At 49.8% G+C, this 16,826-nt stretch overlaps 1 protein-coding gene across 2 annotated transcripts in view; it reads left to right on the top strand.

Moving 5' to 3' along the window:
- Positions 1-16,826, top strand: part of LOC138472341 (transmembrane protein 150A-like) — a 1,082,967-nt gene that overhangs the window by 344,424 nt on the left and 721,717 nt on the right. The gene's annotated exons all lie outside the window — the stretch shown is intronic.

Genomic DNA, 16,826 nt, shown 5'->3' with positions numbered 1-16,826 from the left:
GGAGAAAAGAGCATCTTGCCATCAAAAGGGATTTTGTTTGCCTTACGTAGAATGTCCTTATGCACAGGGCAGCTGTACCACTAACACCTGGGATGTAACATTACTAGATATAAAAACAAATCTAATCTTTGGGTGCACTTTCTTTTCTTAAGATTTCGAGATGTGGCCCACTGAATGAAGCTTCTGCCAAATTAGCAGTGACTGCTCCAACAAATGAGTGTCCATATCCCAGGCAGGAATGTCTTGCTTTGTTTGAGTCAATAGATACATGTTGTGAGTGGTTGTAGATAATGACATGCCAAACTCAACAAATCCGACAAATGAAATAAAGAGGAGGCTATTGTTGTTTCTAACATCCTACTGGTTTCAAGTCTCTAAGCTTTTAAACTCCAATTGTTGACCGTACTCCTCCTAAACCTTTCTTCGTCTATAGCTCATTGTTGGGGAGTTTTAGAACCACTACTCTTAAAGTTCCTCATTTTAATCCGCACACACCACACAATAATCTTCATTTGAACCTCGCTATCCCACACGCTTGTTTGAGATTGTCAAAACCACAAATATCATCAGTCAGTGCACCTCAAGTACTCTTTCTTGTGAACCCCAAAACTGTTGGGAAATGTCTCCGGACCACAACTCTTCAGGAAGTACAAATGTGTTGCCAACACATCACTTACTGTGCATGCGGTTTTCGTTTCAGGTCTTGGCACACCTCATACATATTGGGAGTGACAGAGCCACCCCTTCCATCAGTCATTTCACTCATCATTCCCAAAGGCCGGTATGTGAACCACTGATGGTTTGTTTCTTCTTTTATGCAGCAATATGTTTCATAGAACTGTCAGTGAAGACCGCTGGATCTTCCTCTGACTCTTGGTCAAAGATTCCACAGTTGTACTTCTCTTCTCCAATAGCTTCACACTCGGCCTTTTTTTACTCTTTTCTTCAGTGATCCAACAAAGCAATTTCCCATGTGCACAGTGACTCCCTTTAGCCAGCAGCTCCCTCCATCTGTGTGTTTCTGCTTCTAACAGGTGGGCCATCTCTTCAGGCCCCACAGTGCTGCATCTCTGCCCATGTGCCTCTGATAAGAGACAATCACCCTGAAGACGACCATTTTAGGCGTATTGTCGACGTTGCTTTGTCACAGAAAATACCTTTTGGCAGGGGACTTTCTGATGGTGTTAGGCATGGCTATGCAAGCTTTGGGGAAATGAACCATGTTATAAAGTCTGGTTGGGAAGGCAAGGATTGTGTAACCTTCTGGTAAAAATCTGAAATGGTATCAATGTTAGATGTTATTGATGCAACTGGATCTTCAAAAAGTAGTTGAGATTACGATTCCAGTTTCAGGTGGCTCAAAAGATCCAGTAAGTGATTGTACATAGTAGTTTATACATACAAATGTGTTAACCACCAGGCCCCCTCATATCTAGCCTCTCGATTCACTCAACATATTCCAACGCGAGTACTCAGATCCGCACAGTCCCACGGTCTCGAAATCCCCAGATTCAAGCTTCATACAGCTGGGGGTGCTAGCTTCCCTGTCCTGGCAGCCAAGCTTTGGAACACGGTACCACTTACCATCAGATCCTTACCATCACTTAACCTATTCAAACACAAAGCCAAGCTCTGGCTAGTTACTTCTCATTAACAACTGCCCTCTGACCCTGACGGGCTAGCTGCGACTTAGCTTTGCTCTGCCCTGGCACCTTTGTGCCGCTTGTTGCCCAGTTTTGTAACGTCAACTGTATTTGGTAACGTCAATTGTATAATCTGTATATCTTTATATTGTATATATTGTATATGTTGTTCGCAATCTGTTGATACCAATGTGATGATATGTTTTACCTGTAACCTTCTGCCAAGATATGCGCCCGGTTGCCTCAGGGCCTGGTTTGCGCTATATAAATAAAATAAACATAAACATATAAAACCCTAGTGGCAGTGGTTGAAGTGTATGAAAAGAAGTAGTGGAACTATGTTCCCTGCTGGCCTGCACCCACTCCCCAGAAACCCTATCGCCACGCCCCCTCCCACACACAATACAAACTCCCAAACACTTGTACCTGCTGTTTAAGTGCAGTGCACTGAAAGTGCAAGCTACAACGTCTTCCTACACTTTTATTTTAAAACGAAACCATTCCAGAATGGTTTCTTTTTAAAATAAAAGTATAGGAGCCGTAAAATGTAATTTAAAAAACTAGAGGAGCACCGCTCCCGACCGCTCCCGCTCACTTCGCCCACTGCCTAGTGGTCACCTTCAGCGCACATTCTTAAGGACTGAATAGAGGCATGTTAGGAAGAGGCAGATGCGTAATGTACACAGAAGATTATGCAGTGTGCTTCGGCTCTGGCACCATTACAGATTGGTTGAATGTTGTGTGTTTATCTGTACAAAACCCTTTTTAGCACAGGTTAACTCGGTGGTACAGATGCTGTTCAAAGAAGGGGATATCCCCCAAAGAAGATGATCTTAAGTGTGATGTGGAAAACTGTGGGGATGCAGTTGCAGTGATCCATAGAAGTGTCCTAAAATGCTGACCAGGTGAAACGGCAAAGTACTATCAAGTGTCAAAAGTTTGTCTCCTCTGCATCTGACAAGGTGATTGTACCACTCAGTACTGAAGAGGATCAAGAAAATCACCCCCTAGAGCGACAAGGTCTGAGAAACCTTCTGGTATCAGATGAGTTTCTTTTTCTCCAGAGCAATATTGATTTGAGCCTCTGTTCTCCTTTATGTCCACATTTTGCAATATGGTTGGATTGTGAATGAAAGATCACAAGTGAGGTGTCCACCACCAACTGCCTCAGGGTTAGTCGATTCTCCAAGCAACAAGTTGGTGGTAGATCTCTTTCTTCGGCTGGGGCCTCCCTCTGGAACAGCCTCCCTGCCTCTCTGAAACTCGAGGACAACCATCTCCGGTTCCGGAAGCACCTCAAGAACTTCCTCTTTGCTTCTGCCTTCTCTCATCCTCTGCCCTGCCTATTTTCCTGTCTGATACTGCACTGGTCACCTGCCTACCCTCTGATTTCGGGCCCAGATCCCTAGCCGCCCAGTTGCACACCCGCACTGCCTCCCGGCAACCCTTGCACTTGGGTCTTTATCTGTAACCCTACAGTCCCCTTACCTGCACGTTTGGACACCTGCTGTCTGCACTTACCTTTGCACCTGCCACCTGCTGGCCGCTCTTCGTTATTGTTTTTATTCCATGCACAGCACTGCCCCCTTCCCTTTCCACCTACCCACTCCCCTGCACTTGCGCAATCTCAATGTCACTTGGCCTAGTAAGATCGTTGTCTCTGTCCTCCCTCTGTTCCCCTTCCTTGCCTCGTTGCGCCTTAAAACACTTGTGTATAGGCACGTTACAAATGCCATATCATATCGTATATCAAAGTCTATATTGATGGCTTGGAAGTGTTCTCAACCTTCTGTGCGCAAGCAGAGGCTAACTGAGAAGGCTTGCTTGTTTTAAGACTGGAGGATGCCTTAGGCACCACTGACTACTTACACTGATTGTTTTTTACAGAGGTGCTTTGAGGTCGTCAACTTAACGCATGTTCGCGATGGTCACACCATGGCAGGACAACCGTTTTGGAGGATTTAGTACTTAAGTATACCTGAATGGATTGGTGCCTTCACAAACTTATCAGGTCGGACAATGTCAGCTGACTGTGCAGCTTCTCCGGTCAAAGACCTGCAAGATGTTCTTATAACAAGTACTTGACTGTGCTGGTGGCCGGGAGCCCATATCCTTAATGTAACCTTGAAGGCGGCAGACCGAGGGTGTTGAACTTCTCATCAACTCCACAAGCTTTGGCAGGTATCAGTGCTGCACCTGGTTCTGAATCACCGCCTATCCAAGTCCAATAGCTTGAAGCCCTCTTTTAAGTAGACTGATGCCTGTGGCAGCAGTGCCTTCCTGTTCATCAAGTGAGGGGGCACCCTTCGTGATAAAATGCAACACATGTTACAGGCATGGGGCTGCTGTGAAAATGTTTGCCACCGTGCATTCATCACCTGAAGCCAATCATGTATGGCCTGCAGCAAAGGGTGATGTGGATAGTGCAAGAGTGATAATAATTGTCCATGGTATTGATATGATATGATAGTTTATTTATATAGCGCCTATACACAATGTGTTTCAAAGCGCTTAAAGGAGGGAGGGGACATAGGAAAATACAGTTACATTCAGTAAAAAGTCCTTGAAACAATACAGAATGTGAAAAATAACTATCGTAATAGGCCTGTCGACATTTCCGATAGTGCAAGTGCATAGAACAAACAAGGCAAGAGGTAAATGGATAGGAAGGAGAACAAAGCAAGCAGTAACATTACTATGTCTGACGACAATTTACGCAGTGCAGGTGGTAACAAGAGGCGGGGTGGGAGGGGGGGCAAGGGGACGGAGGGGAAGGAGAACAAGGCACGCTACTGAGCAAAAATGTCGGTGACAAATTTGAAGAGCAGGGGAGGGGCGGAGGGAGAGAACAAGGGGGGAGGAGGGGAGACTGACAAGCTGCTATCAAGAGTCACGGAACAGATGATAGGAGTAAGTGCTAGGAGGGGGAAGTCTGAGAGGAGGGAGAATATAGAAGGCGGGAGTAGGAAGGTAGTGGAAGAGGATGGAAGTGAGGAGGGTGGAAGGGAAGGAGGCAGGAGAGGGGGTGAAAAACAGAGCAAAAAGAGGGGGGGAGCAAGCAGGGTGAGGGCACACAGACACGGAGGGGCAGGGGGGCACGCAGACACTCACGGAGGGGCAGGGGGGCACGCAGACACTCACGGAGGGGCAGGGGGGCATGCAGACACTCACGGAGGGGCAGGGGGGCACGCAGACACTCACGGAGGGGCAGGGGGGCACGCAGACACTCACGGAGGGGCAGGGGGGGCATGCAGACACGGAGGGGCAGGTGGGCACGCAGACACGGAGGGGCAGGGGGGCACGCAGACACTCACGGAGGGGCAGGGGGGCATGCAGGCACTCACGGAGGGGCAGGGGGGCATGCAGACACTCACGGAGGGGCAGGTGGGCACGCAGACACTCACGGAGAGGCAGGGGGGCATGCAGACACAGATGGGCAGGGGGGCATGCAGACACTCACGGAGGGGCAGGGGGGCATGCAGACACTCACGGAGGGGCCGGGGGCATGCAGGCACTCACGGACGGGCAGGGGGGCATGCAGACACTCACGGAGGGGCAGGTGGGCACGCAGACACTCACGGAGGGGCAGGGGTGCACGCAGGCACTCACGGAGGGGCAGGGGTGCACGCAGGCACTCACGGAGGGGCAGGGGGGCATGCAGACACTCACGGAGGGGCAGGGGGGCATGCAGACACTCACGGAGGGGCAAGGGACACGCAAACAACTCACAGAGGGGGACGGACGAACGGCGTACCGCGGTGGACAGCGGTAGACAGGGCCTTTGAAGTGGGCCTTCGATGTTGCGGACGGCTCCCGCCTCCCGGTTGCAGCCATTGGCTTAAGGGGCCAAGGGCAAGCAAAGGGGGAGGGAGGCGGGAGCTGGCACCATAAGATGCAGAAACAACAGCAATTCAAAAACCTAGCCCAGCACACGGCCATCTTGGATGGTCTAAGGCATCAGGCCTCAATATGGCATATTTAAAACAAATCACCAGTAGAAATGCGCGGAGCGCAGCATGGCGATTCAAGTTAGATAAGGTATGCAGGCACGGTGAAATGTGCAATTAAGGCAGGTTTTCAAAGCTGCTCGCCGCAACTTGCCGAAGCGTCCCACAATTGTCAGCTCCTTACCCCACAGCAAAGCGCAGCAAGAACAAGTCCAGGCGTCGATGGAGGGGGCAGAGGGAAGGGGCTCTGTAGAAGGCAGCAGTAGGAAAGGAGTGAGTGAGGATGGAGACGGGCCTCGCAGTGGGCCTTCGATGTTGCGGCCGACTCCCGCCTCCCGGTTGCAGCCATTGGCTTAAGGGGCCAATGGCAACCAATGGGGGAGGGAGGCGGGAGCTGGCACCATAAGATGCAGAAACAACAGCAATTCAAAAACCTAGCCCAGCACACGGCCATCTTGGATGGTCAAAGGCATCAGGCCTCAATATGGCATATTTAAAACAAATCACCAGTAGAAATGCGCGGAGCGCAGCATGGCGATTCAAGTTAGATAAGGTATGCAGGCACGGTGAAATGTGCAATTAAGGCAGGTTTTCAAAGCTGCTCGCCGCAACTTGCCGAAGCGTCCCACAATCGTCAGCTCCTTACCCCACAGCAAAGCGCAGCAAGAACAAGTCCAGGCGTCGATGGAGGGTGCTGGGGGGCAGAGGGAAGGGGCTCCGTAGAAGGCAGCAGTAGGAAAGGAATGAGTGAGGATGGAGACGGGCCTCGCAGTGGGCCTTCGATGTTGCGGCCGGCTCCCGCCTCCCGGTTGCAGCCATTGGCTTAAGGGGCCAATGGCAAGCAATGGGGGAGGGAGGCGGGAGCTGGCACCATAAGATGCAGAAACAACAGCAATTCAAAAACCTAGCCCAGCACACGGCGATCTTTGATGGTCTAAGGCATCAGGCCTCAATATGGCATATTTAAAACAAATCACCAGTAGAAATGCGCGGAGCGCAGCATGGCGATTCAAGTTAGATAAGGTATGCAGGCACGGTGAAATGTGCAATTAAGGCAGGTTTTCAAAGCTGCTCGCCGCAACTTGCCGAAGCGTCCCACAACTGTCAGCTCCTTACCCCACAGCAAAGCGCAGCAAGAAGTAGTCCAGGCGTCAATGGAGGGTGCTGGGGGGCAGAGGGAAGGGGCTCCGTAGAAGGCAGCAGTAGGAAAGGAGTGAGTGAGGATGGAGGCGGGCCTCGCAGTGGGCCTTCGATGTAGCACTCCAATGGCAGCAATTGATTTCAGTGAAAAAATTGGCTTTGGAGAAAAAAGGAGAGGCTTAGCTGAGGAAGGCTGTTTGGATCCACCTTTGGGTGAAAGGAAACAAGAAAACGTTTGGAAGGTTGGTTATATTCTACTTAAGGGTAAAAAAGCCAGCAGGAAATGGGAAACCGAGCCCCATTCAAAGGCTATTACAGTTATATCAACCTCCGAGATGATTTCCATGTCTACCTGTACCATAGCGAATTCCCAACCAGGAAGGAGAGAGTTTATGACTGAGAAACAGTCATCCGCATCCCAGAACCCCTCAACTCTTCCTTTTGTTTCTTCTGTATGAATTGTGGGATGCATTAGATACAAGGTCTAATGAGGGGTTCCAGTATGTTCTTCGGTTTCGAATCAGTCGGGTGACTAGTTGACCTACAAAAAGGAGGGGTCTAGAGAGCGGGTTAGGTTAGAGTGGTTTGTTCCCGTTAGATGCAAGGGGCTGTTTTCCTTGCCTTGCAAGTCAACGAATACAGCAGTCTGTCATCACCCGAAAATTGATGTGTGAGCTTGGTTTCTCCAAAACACTCGTCACCTGGTTACTATTCTTTCTCCCATCGTCTTCACCACTCTGAGTGCTATTTGTCTTCGGTCTGGCTCTCCGTTCCCCTCCATCTCCTTCACCCCTCTGGGAACGTTTGTTGCCCCTCTAATCATTACCCTCCTCCCGTCCACTTTCCCACTCAGTAATCTCTAGGTCTTTCACGTCCTCGCTGCTCTGGCCACATTCTGCACCCCTCAGGCCTCCATTCACCTGCTCAATAATTCCACTCATTTCGGCCACCACTCTCCCACTCAAATATCACCCAACTGCATTGACCTTGCCTCTAGTCTACTAGGCCTCCAACTGCAGCTCTCTTCTGACCTTCTCCAAATATACTTCTCAAACCTCTGCTCTCCAGCCAGTTGATCAAAATGCCACGCTTCCAGACTGAGCTTGTGGATTTTTAAAGGGCTGGGCGACCTGTGAGGCTCTGCACCTGTGAACTGGAATTGCACAGGGGCTGGGTTTGGCTGCCCCTCAAAGGGTCACCTGAGGGGACTCTGGGTCTTGGGGGTGGGGGTGGGCCAGACCAAGAGTTTAGTCTGTCGTCCACCATCTTGGAGTCAAGTTATGCATTCCTGTTGCTGCAGGGCACTGTTTGGACACAGTTCCCCTGTTTCCCCAGCCTATGAGCAGGATCATTGAAAAACCTTTGACAATCACTTTAATCCCTCCGACTGTGAAAGGAATGCTTGGGCTCAGTGAAAGTGCAAGTTTGCATCACCTGCAAAGAAAGGCTCTGCAGTACACACTGGAGTTGGCATCATCTTCCGATAGAAAAATGCCAGAAAATGATGAGCTAGCAACATTGTATCACGTGTGGAAACTCACGGCGGGCAGAGGGGAATCGCTCTGGGCCTTTGAAGTGAGTTATTCGCTACTCCACGAACTTTAGCAATGGTAACAGTGCGAGTTCTTTTTTTAACATGTTTTTATTGCATTTCTTAACAACATACAGACCAAACATGTCCATGACAGACCCTCCTTCTCCCCCACCCACCTTCCGGAAGGTCTCTGTGTGTGTGTGGCAGATCATGTGTCCGAGTCCGGTTGCCTTCTATGTGAACATGTCCAAGATCCTGATTTTATGCGGGCACCATTGTCCCATGTATTACCCTGTAGATAGTCAAGGGCCGACCCCCAGTCCGTCCTGAATTTCTGGCGATCTCCTTGAATGTTGTATGTGATACGTTCCATCGCTATATGTGGCCATACCCTTTGCAGCCATTCTTCGATCAGTGTTGGTGGGGTTCTCTGTTTCCATTTTTGGGCGATGGCCAGCCATGCCGGTATCAGCAGGTCCATGATATGATATGGCATTTGTAACGCACCTATACACAAGTGTTTCAAGGGGCGACGAGGCAAGGGAGGGGGAACAAAGGGAGTACGGACAATTATCCTAAAATGCCAGGTGTCATTCAGATCACACAAGTGCGTGGAAAGGGGGCAGGAACAGTGCAGTACATGGTAAAGAAGATAACAAGTAAAGTAACGGCCAGCATGTGGCAAGAGCATGTAAGTGCGGACATCAGGTGTCGAGGGCTTTTGGGGGACACTGAGGATACAGAAACAGTCCCCAAGTGCGGGGGTAGCCAGGTGGGCAGTGCAGGTGTGTGACGCTGGTGGGGGAGGACCTGGACCCGAGATCGGAGGTGTCCAGGTAGCCAGTGCAATTCCGGTTACAGCCAGGAGGTCTGCAGAGCAGAGGAGGAGAAAAAGCAGAAGCAAAGAGAAAGGTTTTGAGGTGCTTCCGGAACCGGAGTTGGTTCTCCTCAAGTTTAAGGGAGGCTATTCCAGAGGGAGGCACCAGCTGAAGAAAGAGATCTACCATCAACTCGTTGCTTGGAGAAGCGACTGACCCTGAGGGAGTTGAAGGCGGATGAGCGAAGAGCTCGAGAAGGAAGATATTTAGGAACAGAGAGTTGAATTTATTGAGGCCCCAACCCCAGAAGGCTTTGTGGACAATGCAGAGGGTTCCTGTACATGTCAGGATTTTGTCTCTGGGGTTCCAGAGGCCACACAGCCACACCTCTTCCCCTAGGTCCCCCACTCCAACAAATATTGGCTTCATTTGGGTTCTGACATCTGTCCAGAATTGCTGGAGTGCCAGGCAATCCCACCAGATTCCCTCTGCCCCACACTCTCTCCAGCATTTGTTAGGGGTGGTTTTATACATTGTGTGTAGCCTTTCTGGAGTGTAATGCCATTGCACAAGGATCCTCGTCCACATCTCCCTTGTCTGTATGGCTCACGTCAGTTTGGGGATTGCCCCCCTTATGTATTCCCATTTACTCTTTGAGACTTTGCATCTGAGTGTATTTTCTCACCTTTTCATGTACAGCCATTTGATCTCTTCGGGTTGGGCGTTAAGGAGTTTGTAGGTATCTGAGACTAATTGCTTGGTCCCTGCATGTGTCATGAAGTATGATTCAAACAGGGTTAGTTTCCTTGTCACTGCATGTTTGATCCGTGGGGAGCTCAACCAATGGTGCAGTTGCTCGTACTTGTATCTATCGTTGTTGGTGAGGCCATGCTGTATAATACAGTCTTCAAAGGTTCTAATCTCCTGGGTCTGGTACATGTCCCCTATCTTTGTACATTCCGCCTCCTCCCACTTTCGAAATGTGCCTTTCTCCATACCCAGTTGGAATTCTGGGTTCTTAAACATTGGCATTAAGGGTGCCGGGTCTGTTGTCAGTGTCTTTTTGGGTGGCACTGTCCCATATCGCTAGCGTTGCCTTTATTACCTCGCTTATTTGTACGATCGGGTGCCTATGTTCTTTTTTTATCTAAAGCAGATGGCGGAGTCGGGTCGTGGCTACCGCTCTATCTTGGGCTATCCACAGTTTTTAGGAGGAGTCCGGGATACATTCTTTCAAGACCCACAGTTGAGCTGCTTTGTAATATTTATGGAAATGGGGGAGGGCGCATCCTCCGTTCATCGTGAGGTCGTTCATCGTGAGGTCGTGAGGACCGCGCTGGACACCCTGGGGTCTTTTTTCACCGGATACATGTCATTATTTTTTCGGTTAGTTTGTTGAAAAAGGAGGCCGGGACTCTAATCTGTAGCGCCTGGAATAAGTTCATGATTTGTTTGTTTGATTTGTTTGTTGCCACCCTCAGTTGGAGAGCTGTTGCTTGACTTTGGATAGAGTCGCTATTTCCCGCTGTTATCAGTATTTCCGACTTCTGTTTATTTTCAGCGCAGAGATGGGTCTGTATGTCTCAATCTCCTGAAGGAGGATCAGTAGTGTCTTCACCGGGTCTCCCAGGGCAACCAACCTATCATCTGCATATGCTGCTATTTTGTGGGAGCCCCCCCCCCATGTCTATGCCTTTGACGTTTGTTATATCCCTTATTCGTGCCAGAAGGGTTCTAAGAATATCGCGTACAGGAGTGGCAAGAGGGGACATCCCTGTTTGGTCCCTCTCTCTCTACCCTGACCTTTTCTGATAGTTCACCATTTACTGCAATGCGTGCGCTGGGCGTGTTGTAGTTCGCCCATATCAGGTTTATGCAGACTTCCCCCATGCCCATTTCTCCCAAGATGCGAAATAGAAGTGACCACTCAACGTGGTCGAACGCTTTTTCCACGTGAAGCGCTAATAATATTGCTGATGTGTGCGTAATTCCAATTTTTTTCGATCAAGTGTGTTATTCTCCTAATATTATCCTGGGTCTGTCTGTTGGGGACAAAGCCCGACTGGTCCTGGTGAATAACCTTGTGAGCACCTTCGAGAGTCTGTTGGCAAAGATATTGGTGAACAGTTTTGCGTCCCGATTTATTAGAGCAATTGGGCGGTATGAGCTGGGAAGCGCCGCGTCTTTCCCTTGTTTATGGAATCAACTATTTTAGCCTCATTCATGGTCTGTGTAATAGTGCCCTTTTCTTTAAAAGTTTTGAAAAGTTCTGTAAGGATGGGGGCTAGATTATCTTTATATAGCTTATAAAACTGTGCGGTATAGCCGTCTGGGCCCGGGGCTTTGTTGTTGGGGAGATCCCGGATTGCCCTAATTACCTCCTCTTCCGTCATTGGGCTGTCCAGCTGCTGTTTGTCTTCACTCGTGATCGTTGGGAGGGAGATCACGTCCGGATATGTGTCCTGTTCCCCCTCGTTGGGGCTGTTTTAGGGATATACGCGTTGATAGAATTCTTTAAAGATGTTCCCGATTTCCATCGTCTGAGTCCTTGTTTGCCCTTGCTCGTCCTTCAGTGCTTTGACTGACTGTTTCTGTTGCTTCCTTTTCAACTGCCTGGCCAGGAGTCTGTCCGCATTGTTCGCTTTTATATAATACCATTGTTTCAAGTGCAATAGGCTCCTTTCCGCTCATTTGGTGCGGATGGTCTCCAGCTGCTCCTGAATATGCCGTAACGCTCTCTTTATCTTAGATTCTGGGCCATCTCTGCTTGGATAGCTTCTAGTTTGACATCAAGCTCCGCTTCTCACAGGCGGTTCTGTTTGTCTTTTTGTGCTTTGAGTGCGATGAAATGCCCCCTGGTCACTGTTTTGAAAGCTTCCCATAAGGGTGCCCTTGACATCCCAGGGGAATTATTACTTGCAAAATATTCTATTATGTGTTCTCTGGCTGTGTTCCCCTGCATTATTTCTGCTGGGATTTTCCATCTCTATAGACCCGACCGTCGGCAGGACAGGCGGAGGTCTGCATAGAGGTGGGTGTGATCGGAGAGTGAGATTGCTCCTATCTCTGCATGTTCGATCTTCCCAAGGAGTCCCGTGGAGACCCAGAGGTAGTCTATTCTGGATCATGAATTGTGGACGTGCGAGAAGTGCATGAATCCCTGGGTCTGTCCCCGGACACCTCTCAATACGTCTTCCAATAGTAGGTTCCCCATTTTTAATCTTGGGGCCTTTGATGGTGTTCCCTGACCCGGCTGTCTGAGGCTTGAACGATCTAATTTAGGGTGCCATGCTATGTTGAGTTCGCCCCCCAGCACCACCTCCGCCTTGGCAAATGTTTCTAAGTTATCCTGACTGTCTCTGATGAAGCTGTCCTGGCCCGTGTTTGGGGCGTAGATAGTTGCTAGTGTCAGGGGGTACCCATCGATATGTGTGTTTATGAATAGGAATCTCCCCTGTTTGTCTGCTTGCATGTCGTGAATTTGCAGGTGTATGGATTTGTGAAATGCGATCAGGACGTCCACCCTTTTCTCATGCTCGTTGGCCTGGTAGATTTGATTGTACCCTTTCAGTCGGTGCCTCCTGCTGTTTTGTGGGTTTCCTGGAGCATTATGATGTCATATTTCCCTTTTTGTAGAACATGCTCCACCTTCCTTCTTTTAACCGGGGAGTACAACCCTTGGACATTGTAGGTTAGAATTTTTAACCCCATTCTTTCATGGTATGGGTGTTCCCTACTGGCTGCCGTTGGGCGTTTGTAAACTGGATGCGTTTCCTTCTGGATTCCCCCCCTCCTGACCCGCCCCACCCGTTTGGTTCCTTATTGCAGACCTATCTCCTTCCAGTTTCCTTCCCCTACCCCCATTTCCCCCCTTACCGAGCTTCGCAACCCCCAAATTGTGTAACTTTCTCCCTCCCCCATAACTGCCCCGAGGAGGGCCCTGGGACCTATAACTGCTTAGGCGTAAGAGCCCTTTGCGCCATGCCCTTTATATACTCAGGGATAACTTTGTGGGGGATTCTAAACCCCACATGGTTTCTTAACGCAGCGCCCGGGATGGATCCCCCTCCCGTCACCTGATTGTGGATTCAAGCTCCTGTGGTTGACGGGGTTGTAAGCACTAGCTGTAGGTTCGCTTCGGACCTTTGTATGAGTTTGCTTTGGGTCCGGTGCAAGCTATTTCTTTTTACCTGGGCACCTAGTCCGCTTGTTGATTGTCTTCTATTATTCCCATGGGGTCCTTCGCAAGGAGGGCCCTTCCCCTCAAGTTCCCTGGTAGTCTCCTTCTGGTTCCTGTATGTCCTTCAGATGCATGCCCTCCTCACAGGACGTTATCCTTTGCTGTTTCCCTTCCCACGAAAAAAGCAGGCAGAACGGAAAGGTCCACTTGCATCTGAGGTGTTTGGCTGCCAATTCTCTCGTGACTGGGCCCATTTCCCGCTGTTTATGCAGAGTCGACTGGGCCAGGTCCTGGTAGAGGTGTATGTCCACTCCGTTCATTCTTATATGGTCCATTGTCCTTGCTTTTCATAGGATATGCCCCTGCTGTGTGTAGGATGTGAGAGCCACCAGAACATCATGGGGTCGGGAACCTGGTTCCACCATCCTCCTGGGCCCTACCCTATGTATTCTGTCTATTGGGACATCCGTCTCCTCTTCCGTCGCCAGGATGTCCTTTAAGACTTGTTGTACTGCTTCTTTCAGGTGTCTTCAGAATCTTCTACTGATTCCACCATATTTTTTATCCTAATATTTTCGACCTCCGAAAGCGGTTTTCTAAGTCCTCACAATGAAGTTCGAGGTTGTGGGTCAGGCGGACCAGATTTTCCTGAGTCTCAGCGCTTTGTTGCGTTTCTTCCTCCATGTTTTGTACTATTTTCTCGAGGATATACGTTATTTCACCCATATTCGCCACCTCTACTTTTAGCTCCTGCACCGCCGTTTTTATTTCACTTTTCAATTATTCGAATTGGGTGTTCATCAAGGCCATAAATTGGAATTCACCGAACCAAGCCTTCATGTCGTCTTTCGTGGCCATCTCTGCGTGGGCGGTGTCTGGGTCCGTCCTTGTGGGTCGGTCACTTTGCCTTCTCCCCTTTGTCTGTGTTGCGGGGTCTGTTCCCCAGAGTTGTACTAGGCTTGGTTCCTGTCTTGGTTGCGGGGTCTGCGACGTAGTGTGTAGTTGTTTCCCCATTGTTTTTGACATGTGTGCAGCTCTTCTGTGTTCCGCTAGTTTCGGGGGTAGCTCTACGGGCCCACCCTTGTTGTGGCTTGCTGTGGGCGTGCGTGCGTGTGTGTGTGTGTGTGTGGTCCGCTTGTTCCGATGTTAGGACGGATAATGATGTGGGGGGTGGCCGCCGCAAGGGGGGGCTTCGTAATTGGGTGGGACTGCGTTGCCTGAATTTCCCCTGGTTCTTGGACTGGGCCCACCTCAATTTTAGTTCCTAGGTCTGGATCCCATGCTGATGAGTGTTGGGGTGCCTGCGGGTTTACTGTCTCTCTTTCTTTGGTATTTTTGTCAGCTCTCCCCTTGTTATTGGAGGGGCCCTTGTTTGCTTGCCGCCTTTGGTTGAGGCAGCCTTTGTGCCTTCCTTTCGGGCTCTTGGGCCCGGGTCACTGGCTATTTTCGGGCTACTTCTGGAGCCGGTGGTTGGTGGGAGGCCCGTGACTCGGGCTCCAGATTGATTTTTTTTTTCTCCTCTACTTCTGCTGCCCCCCCCCCCCCCTTGTCTGCTGTCGGAGTGTCTGGTGGGCCTTGTGTGTATGGGCGTCGCTGAAATATATTGAACGCAACTTTTCTCTCCCCCCAAGCTGGTCTTATGTTGGTGTGTGGATATGTAGGTCACCCGATGCGGAGAGACGCTCACCTTGCTCCCTGTCTGGTTCCTCTTAGCTCCCAGGCTCCATGCCGACCGTGTTCTTGTCGCTATCTTCTCCCCTCGTTGAAGCGCGTGATGTCGGGGTGTAGGCTTGTGGGTCGTCCTCGCTGCCCCCGCTCTGCCTCTTGGTTCTCCCTCGTTCGCTGCTGTTGGAGCCGCGGTGCCAGAGCACCTCTGCCTCTCTTCTTGTCCCGATGCTGGTGGCGGGGGTTGGAATAATGGGGGGTCCGGCGCCGCGTACTTCTATTGTCCCCGTTAGGGTAGGGGACCCGCTCAGCAGCAGTCCGGTCCGGGGGATCTACTTATGATGCGCAGGCTTGTGGTTAGGCTTCGCTTTGTCCCCTCCTGCTAGTGTGCTTACTGGCTCTACGGCCCTGTGCTTCCGCTGCCTTCTTCTTGGGCCGGACACACTCTCTCCTTCTAATGTGGCGTGCTCCACCGTGCAGGACCTTTGTATTTCGGGTCCCCCTGTGGGATCCTCTAACTCCGGGCCTATGTGTGGGTTGTGGCGACCTCAGCGGATGGACATGCCCATCTCGGACGGCTGCAGTGGTCCGTCAACCTTGCTGCTCCGGATGGTTCGTCTCTGTGAGGAGTCCCAGGTTCGTCACTGTCCCCTCGCCGGGACGGTCACTGTGCACGTCCGCCAATCTCCCCTGCTTAGATATGTTGTTTCAGGGCAGTGAATCTGCTTTATTGTCTCTCTTTATTAGTGCAGCACGGGAGGGGAGACCGAGCTCCGCTCATGCACGTCTTTCCCTCACAGCCGCCATCTTGGAAACCCAACAGTGTGAGTTCTAAGAGTATCTCATGCTTAAATCTAAAGGTCTAAGAATCTGTGCGTTTGTTCTTTCCTTCAGGAACTTTGAGTCTAACTCATAGGACCTTCAGGCTCTTTCACTTTGTGCATCCTCCTTCTATGTCTGCCCCCGCCCATGTAACAGGGACTTACTGTGGGTGACCAGAAGATCCTCCCCACACCTCTCCCAGGCCCATCCTGCGCTAGTTTCTGGGGGCCTCCTGTCTCCTCGATTACCCCCGCCCATCCACCACCGCCCCTATTGTCCTCTGAGTGGTGCAAGCCACAAAGGACATGTCACAAGCATTATTTAATTGGATATGTTGTTCCTAACTGCTGTTTAAATATTTCTAGAAATTCATATGAGATCTGTATTAAACTTTCCACGGTAACTAAGGTGCAACAGTGCCGCTGGACGTTGATAACCATAACTGAAAAGTCATAATGAAAATGTTCAGTGTACGTTTTGTAAATCCTAGGGCCGCATGCCATTTATTTATAGTATGTATATAGGTCTAGAGCAGTGTTTCAGAAACATTTCATTGTCTTGATGATATAGTGTCACCTAAGTCTATTAGTGCTGTGACTGCTCTACCCTGGTTTCCAGCATTACCTACTTGTTTAATAATTGACTGAAACACAGCTTTCTGCTGAACCCACTGGCGACCCTGCAAACAGGTTGCAGAGGTTCTGGTCCAAGGGAATTCTTAATCCAGTTAGGAAATGTTGCATTGCAAACCTCAAAAAAGGCTTTTTGTTTTATGAAAAATGATTTTTCCTCTCGACTTGCCCAAAATCTTGACATCCCAAGAAAATAAAGGAATTCTGAAAGAAATGTAGTAGCGAATTTTGGAACAGCTGGTGGAAATCTAGCGATAGGGCCCTGTTTTACAGTTTTGAAATTGACAAGTTTTTTTCCAATCTTAACCTAATGTTCATGGGCCTCATAAACATAGCTGAATTTCGTTTGAGTCCTTCTGAGACTGATAGCTTTTCAAAAAAAGGAATGCACTGAAGGTAGCGTTTAGTAAGTTCGTGTTTCCACTTTTAAGACTATTTCAGATAT

This window comes from Ambystoma mexicanum, chromosome 8 (genome assembly GCF_040938575.1).
Source record: "Ambystoma mexicanum isolate Mex_15411 chromosome 8, UKY_AmexF1_1, whole genome shotgun sequence".
Taxonomy (NCBI): domain Eukaryota; kingdom Metazoa; phylum Chordata; class Amphibia; order Caudata; family Ambystomatidae; genus Ambystoma; species Ambystoma mexicanum.
The sequence above is the reverse complement of the archived record's forward strand: the minus strand, read 5'-3'. Positions and strand labels throughout refer to the sequence as shown.